The sequence below is a fragment of the Ambystoma mexicanum genome, chromosome 7p (assembly GCF_040938575.1).
Source record: "Ambystoma mexicanum isolate Mex_15411 chromosome 7p, UKY_AmexF1_1, whole genome shotgun sequence".
Lineage (NCBI taxonomy): Eukaryota > Metazoa > Chordata > Amphibia > Caudata > Ambystomatidae > Ambystoma > Ambystoma mexicanum.
In genome coordinates, this window is record NC_090939.1 from 809,369,429 (window position 1) to 809,377,692 (window position 8,264).

The following is an 8,264-nucleotide window of genomic DNA, read 5'->3' on the forward strand; positions in this document are numbered from 1 at the left end:
GGATCTTCAACCACTTTTAGGTGCACGTATATGGAGGTGACCACCCGCCTGTCGCCGGGATCTATATTCAGGTATTTTTCAAAGGGCGTTAGCTAGCATGTCCCTGCTTGTTTCATGGAGGGTTGGAATAACCAGTGCCTTAGTTGTGCATAGCGAAATCTCTCCCTCTCCCCCAGTTCGAAGTCTGCCATATATTGGTCGAATTGTTTGACCTGGTTCCGCGCAAACATATCTCTGATCTTTTGGCATCCCCCCCTGCTGCCATTTGGTGAATGCAGCGGTTTTGTGTCCCGGGGTCAATTGTGGATTGTCCAATAACGGCGTGAACGGTGATGGGTGAGGGGTGATGTGTCCCCTCTTCATTGCTTCATCCTACGTGTCGCCCACTAGAGCCAGAATCTTGCTACAGTACATTCGGGGTGGTTTATCTGGTTTGGATTTCCATAGTATCTCTTCCAAGTTTTCCCCTGCTACTGATCGGTCCATTGGCCTCCATCTCTTTCCCCTATCTTCATTCTGCCGATCCCGGATAACTCTCATCTGGGCTGCCAGATAGTAGACTTTAAGGTCCGTTTCCCCCAACCTGCCTTTACAAGGAGGCATTTCCATGACTCTAGCAGCCACTCTCGGTACTCTATTGTTCCATAGGAATCTACTCGTCATTTTTTTGCAGAGACCTGAATAGGGCGGGCAGTACCTGGATAGGGAGGGCTCAGAAGTAGTATAACAGTTGGGGTAGGATGACCATTTTTATAACATTTATTTGACATAGCAGTGTTATGGGTAGGGGCCCCCATAATTTTCGTTCTGATCCTTTCTAGGAGGGGCGGATAATTTGCTTGATACAGTTGTTCGACCGATTTGGCAGCAGGTCGTCGGTTTCTTTTCAGGTTTGGGGTTATGGGTGCGTGATCTGAGTGCATGATAGTCTCGACCGAGATCCCTGTAGTGTGGCCCAGCAGACTTCTGGAGAGCCACACATAATCTATCCTCGAGTGCTTGTGGTGAGCATGCCAGTAGAAGGTGTACCCCTCCTGGTATCCCTTCAAACGCCCTCCACGCGTCTACCAAGGCCAGGGTTTCCCTTGTGCCCCCTGTGCTATTTTGGTTCTGTCCTTAGAGGGGTCCCATGCTATGTTAAAATCCCCTTTTAGGATAATTGGCATTGTAAGTGATATACAATTAGTTCTTCCACTGATTGAATGTCACTGTTCATGCTGTTGCTTTGTTTGTGTTCTGTTTCTTCTGGCTGAGGTCAGGTTCTCACCTCCTGGCCCTCACACACTCCTGGGCTCTTACTCTATGCCCAGGGGAACAAGCAACTCATTAGGCTCACTAAAGGGATTGCAGCGTCTTTGGGCTAGCTTGTCATTACTCTGTCTACCTGGTGTGAAGACTAAACTGCGTGCTAGTGTTGGAAGGGCGTGGCTAGCAGCAGAGTGATGAAGACGTGAGTCTCCGAGCTCTCTCAACCGCCGACAAACATCCTGTAAAATAGCCTGCTATTCTTGTAAACCCTGAGGGGAAAACCATCCCTGTGGAGCGACAAATGAGTGGGGAACATTTGGGCGAAAAACAGAATCAAAAATCAGACCGGCCAGAAATATACAAGCTGCGGAAGAAATCAGCGTGTATTCGAGGCCAAGAAGAAATCGGCAGGGGCGACGGCATCAACTTCCACTTCCCCGCCGGACGCCAAGGGGAAGAAGCTGGATGCCATGAGACGAGGGGTCATCTCGTCGGCAGCGACGACCATCAAGGCAGCCAACGCCCTCGCGATCGTGGCGCGCTACGACAGGGAGCTGTGGTTCAAGATCGCTCCCATCCTGGACTTCCTCCCAGATGACAAGAGGGCAGAAGCCCTTGAAATCCTGCAGGAGGGTGAGGTGGCATCGGACCACGCCATCACGGTGGCCACAGACATCGCTGACACCGGCTTTCGCCAGATGGGCAACAGCGTTTGCCATCACTGGTGCGGTTGGCTCAGGGCCACTGATTTCCGTCAGGACGTGCAGACCAGGATACTGGACATGCCCTTCGACGGGAACAACCTGTTCGGTAAGGCAGTGGACGAGTCGCTGCAGGCCATCAAGGTGGACTCCGAGACGGCCCGGGCCCTGGGTTTTCTCCATCAGCGACAGCAGTCCTTTCGGACCTCCGGTGGCAAGTCTCGAGGTGCCTCCAAAGGATTCGGCGGCAATGCCTCGTCGTACCGCCAGGCAGCCCACTCCTCGTCGCAGGAAGCCTACAGATGCCGCAACAAGACAGGAGGACCGTCGTCGTCGCCAAGGAGGCAAAGGTGGCAAGGCCTCGGCGAAACAAGACTGAACCGGCCGTGACGCCGGGCCCCCACCCGAGCACCCCGGTGAGAGGCCGGCTGGCGAAATTCATCAGCGTGTGGGAGTCCATCTCCACCGACCGTTGGGTGCTGGCCAACAGCCACTCCCTGGAGTTCCAAAGAAAGTGTCCCCGTTTCCCACCTGTGGCCAGGAAGGAAAACCATGTGCCACAGCTGCTTCTGGAGGTACGAGTAATGCTGAGAAAGGGCGCAATAGAACTCTTCCCAAAGAGGCTCCGGGGCTCCGGAGTATACTCGCGGTACTTCCTTGTCCGAAAGAAGACCGGCGGCTGGCGGCCCTTCCTAGACCTGCGCCGCCTCAACAAATACATCAAGTCCCAGAAGTTCTGGATGGTCATCCTTCAGCACGTGCTGGGACAATTGGAGGAAGGCGACTTCCTGTCATCGCTGGACTTGGAGGATGCTTACTTCCACATCCCCATACGAAAAGGACATCGAAAGTTCTTAAGTACGGCACTACCAGTTCAAGGCCCTGCCCTTCGGGTTGAAGTCTGCGCCAAGGGTCTTCACTAAGTGCCTGACCGGTGGCGGCGCGGCTGCAGGGGATCCACGTATACCTCTATCTGGACGATTGGCTCATCCGAGCAAAGTCAAGAGAACTCGATCACACAGCGAAGACCGTCCGCCTGCTCACAGAACTGGGATTCTCGATCAACTTTGCAAAGTCCCACTTGGTACCGTCGCAAGACGCCCTGTTCCTGGGAGCCAGACTCGACACAGTGGCACGGTTGGCTTCACCGTCGGAGGAGAGGACGAAAGCCATCATGGGCAAGGTACGACTGTTGACCATGGAAGTGGCCAGGGTGAGGTCCATCAAGTCCCTGCTCGGCATGATGTCGTTGTGCATCTACCTCGTGCGTCTGTGGCCACTGCAGGAGTTCCTCGACGCCCGTTGGATGCAAGCGGCAGGCAGCTTCGAAGACAGGATCTCCCTCAATGAGACTTTCCTCCAAGCGATCCGGTGGTGGGGCAACTGCGCGCATCTAGCAGCGGGCATGAACTTCTAGACCCCGGCACATCAGGAAACTGTGACGACGGACGCCTCCCTATAAGGATGGGGAGCGCACACCAGAGATGCCTTTGGCTCCTGGAGGAGAGGTCACTATACATCACCATCCTGGAGCTCCGAGCCGTGTTCTGGGCCCTCAGGTCGTTCCTTCCGTCCCCCAAGGGCAAAGTGGTAAGGGTCTTCACCGACAACACCACCATGATGTTCTACATCAGGAAGCAGGGGGGCACCAGATCCCCGACCCTATCCAAGGAAGCGCAGGATCTGTGGCACTGGACCGTTGCCCAAGGGATGTTCCTGGTACCCTTCCATCTGGCAGGAATAAAGAACACCATCGCCGACTCACTCAGCAGGGAGCTGCGCTCGTGCCACGAGTGGGAGCTTCGGCAGGATCAAGTGGATCTCCTATTCCGACGATGGTCCCCAGATCGATCTGTTTGCGAAAGCGACGAACACCAAGTGCCAGATGTTCGCCAGCAGGTTTCCCCGGCCGGGGAGCATGGGCGATGCCTTCTCATTTCCCTGGGACGGCCTGTTCCTGTATGCGTTCCCACCATTGCCGTTGCTGCTGCGATTCATCAGTCAACTCAGACGGTCCTGGTGCAGGATGACCCTCGTCGCACCGGCGTGGCCGATGCAGATTTGGTTCCTGGACCTTCTGGACATGTCAGCGTCCCCCCCCCAGTCAAACTGCCGACGGATGCGGATCTTCTCACCAGGGAAGGATGCGCCATTCGACATCATGACCCAGTATCGCTGAACCTGCAGGCCTGTCTCCTGCAGCACTAGAGTTCTGAGGGTACGATATCCCGGCGGACTGCAAGGAGGTGCTTGCAAAGGCCACGGCGTCCTCGACTCTTACGTGCTATGGACATAAATGGAAGAGGTTCTCTGTCTGGTGCCGTGCACAGAAGATCAACCCTCTGCGGATTATGGCCCCTCAAGTGCTGCCGTACTTGCTGTCGCTGGCCAAGGCAGGGCTGGCTCATGCCTCCATCAAAATCCATCTAGCGGCGATCTCCCGCTACACCAGAACTCTGGGGTTGTCGTCGCTGTGGTCTCATCGCCTGGTGAAGGAGTTCATGAAAGGACTGTTCCGCTTGTTCCCGCCGGTGAAGGCTCTGACCCCGGTGTGGAAATTCAACGTGGTGCTGACCAGGCTCATGGGTCTGCCATTCGAGCCTTTGCATTCGGCACCGTTGAAGTTCCTATCGTGGAAGACAGCGTTTCTTGTGGCCATTACCTCCGTACGACGAGTGGGAGAGATCCAGGCCCTCTCCTGTAAACCTCCATATCTGACATTCCACGAGACTAGGGTAGTGCTGAGGACGCACCCCTCCTTCATGCCCAAGGTGCCGTCGGACTTCCATCTCAACGAGCCCTTGGTGTTACCTGTTTTATTCCCGTCGCCTTCGTCGCCGGCTGAGAGGACTTTGCACTCGCTGGATCTGTCTAGAGCGCTAGACCGCACGAAGAGTCTTTGGAAGACGTCACAGCTGTTTGTGAACTTTGGCCCTGTGAACCAAGGGAAGGCCCTCTCGAAGGCTTCCATTTCCAGATGGCTCTCTGGCTGCATCATGCACTGTCACCAGTTGGCAAACCGACCGTTGCGCGGCCGTCCGAGAGCCCATTCAACCAGAGCGATCGCTGCTACCACGGCTTTCCCGTCTGGTGTGCCCCTGCTGTACATCTGCAGGGCTGCTACGTGGAGGTCGAGGCACACCTTCACGAGAATCTACTGCGTCGACCGGGATTGCGCAACCTGTTCGCTTGAAGGTGAGCCTGGTGAAGAGGTAAGAGATGCTTAATGTTGAGTTGTTGAAATGCTTAATGTTGAGACTTGCCACCTCCCGTGGTTGTGCATGTGTGTACTGCTATGTATTCTTGTATTCATGAGCATGTGAATCCATGGCAGACCCCATGCTGGAGAAGGAACAAGTTACTTCTCCAGCATGGGGTCTGGCATGGATTCACATGCTCATGAATATTCCCTGTCGTCAGGCTGGGAATCCTCGGTAAAGAAAAAACCAGTATCAGTTTCGTTTCTGATCTGTCTTTCGTAGTAATAACTAATCACTGATCTCTGTGTCATACTGACCACAGCCAATGACTGCCCTCTCCCTAAGCCCCGCCTCTGGCAGCCATCCTCAGATTTTTACCGCACGTTCTTGTGTTGGGAGTCCTCGTGCATAGCTCTCGAGCTTTTTTAGCTACTTTTTCGCGCTTTTTCAAGAGACTTGTCTCATTTTTTCCGGTTCGAGCCTCAAGCTCCACCGTTTCATTCTTCCGTTAACGGGGATCCGTTTCGGAACTTCTACGCCCCTCAAGGGTGAAGACTTCATCGAATCTACTTCTTGGAACATTCCAGAAGACTTGTGGCCTACTTGGACATGGCCCAGGACAAGGGTTCGTCGCCCGGATCCAAGCTGTTTCGGAACTGCCCTGGATGCGGGTTGCAAAATGTCTTTAAAGAAGACGAACATTCGAGGTGCCTCTACTGCCTCCACAGGGATAAGACGCATGTAGAGAAGGACTGTGAGTTCTGTAAGAACATGTCGGAGCGGACCATGAAAGACCGTCGATCCCGCCTTGCCAGCTGGTTGGAGAAGGCTGGAGAGAAGAAGAAAGGGTCCGAGCGGGCTTCTAAGTCCTGTGCGGGCGCCCCGGCGACGGGGGCCCAACACCAGGCCAAGCACCGCAAGTCCGCGGGCTCCGGGAGCGCCGAAAGGTCGGGCTCTTTGGTCGCCAAGGAGGGCGCTTCCTCCCCGGTACCGTCAACCACGAGTCAGCGCTCTGGTTCGGGGAAGAGAAAGTCTGATGCTCCGGGTAAGCTTCGGGAGAAGCCCCGTCCGAGCTCGGATGAGGGGGTTCGAGGCGTTGACCGTCCCCCCAAGGAGAAGGCCCCAGTCGCGCCTAGGGCGGTCAAGGCCCCTACCCACCAAGCTAAGGCCTCTATCGAGGCGATTGCGGCGACTCTGGCCGTGCCGGCAGAGACCCCGCCGACGGAGGCCACCTCCGGAACTAGAGTTTCCCTGCCGTCAAGGAGGGAATCCACTTTTCAACCCGTTGTCAAGTCCCCCGTGACAAAAAAGGGGGGGGGGGCACGGTGGACATCTCGAGCTCGGAATCAGCCTCGGAGGAGGAACTGACTGAGGTCGTGAAACACCTCGAAGCTCGCTTCGAGAAGGTTCGATCCCGTGAGGAGGATCCCCTGGACGTAATCGAGGAGGATGAGGACGACGAGGATGAACAGCCCTCCCGTCCAGTGCAGCCGGAACCCGAGCCTCAGGATAGCTCGGCGGCCATCTTGTTGGCGATCCAGTCCCTATGCTCTGAGATCAGAACGAGATTACCACGGCCCAGGCCGGAGGAACCCCAACCTGGCCCGTCGGAAAGCCCTCCGAACAAGCGACGACGGATCCATCCCTCTCCTCCCGTCGCTCCCGCAAGACCTACGGTCCCCTCCTCATCCTCTCCCAAACCGGGTGACGACGATATGGTAGGCACGACGACGGGCTCTGAAGACGACGGTGCAGACGACGGAACGGACCTTCCGTCTCCCGCCCCACGGGCCTCCCCGCCCGACGAAATTGGCTCGTTCCATGCCATGATATCCAGGGCGTCGGAGTTGTTCCAACTCTGCCCAGAAGAACGCAAAAAGGAAGGTTTCCTTTACCAGCGTAGGGAGGCCAAGAGAAAATCAGTCATCGCGGTGCCCCTGATCGACATCTGGGAGGAAGGCCTATCAGTGCTGAAGAACCCCTTCACAGCACCGGCCAAACGGGACCGATACGAGAAAAAGTATCGGGTCCCTGACACGGCTCCCCTGTGTCTCAGGGCCCAGCCAACGCCAGACTCTGTTGTCTCGGCGGCGGCTAAGAAGGACGCAGGCTCAGGAGCCTCGACAGCAAATTCCCCACCGGACGGCGAGGGAAAGAAATTAGACGCCATGGGACGACGGATTATCTCGTCGGCGGCGACGACAATCAAGGCGGCCAACGCCCTTGCTATCGTCGCCCGTTACGACAGAGAACTATGGTTTAAGCTGGCCCCCATTTTGGACTTCCTGCCGGACGACAAGAGGGCCGAGGCCCTGGAAATACTTCAAGAAGGCGAGGTGGCGTCTGACCACGCCATAACGGTGGCGACAGACATCGCCGATATCGGTTTTCGCCAGCTGGGCAACGGGGTTTGCCTGCGACAACGAGGTTGGCCCCGAGCAACTGATTTCCGTCAAGACGTCCAGACGAGAGTTTTGGACATGCCGTTCGACGGCAACAACTTGTTCGGCAAGGCTGTGGACGAATCGCTCCAGGCCATAAAGACTGACACGGAGACGGCCCGAGCTCTAGGAACCCTCCAGCAGCGATGGCCCTTTCGGAGCGCCGGAGGCAGACAAGGGGGTTCCAAGGGATCCAGCGGCGGTTCATCGTCCTACCGCCAGGCGGCTCGCTCCTCGTCTCAAGAAGCATACAGGGGTCGCGGCAAGCAGGGAGGGTCCCGCCGCCGTCAGCAGGGAGGCCAGGGCGGTAAGGCCACCACCTCCAAGCAAGATTGAACCGGCCGTGGTGTCGGGCCCCCACCAAAACACCCCGGTGGGAGGCCGGCTGACGAAGTTCGTCGGCGTGTGGGAGACCATCTCCACCGACCGTTGGGTGTTGGATACCCTGGCAAGAGGACACTCTATCGAATTCCTGAGGAAGTGCCCCCATTTTCCACCTGTGGCCAGGAAGGAGAATCATGTTCAACAACTCCTGTTGGAAGTACGAGCGATGCTCAGAAAAGGCACCATCGAGCTCATCCCCAAGAGACTCTGGGGCTCCGGAGTGTACTCAAGGTACTTCCTCGTCAGAAAGAAGACCGGCAGCTGGCGCCCCATCCTTCGTCGTTTGAACA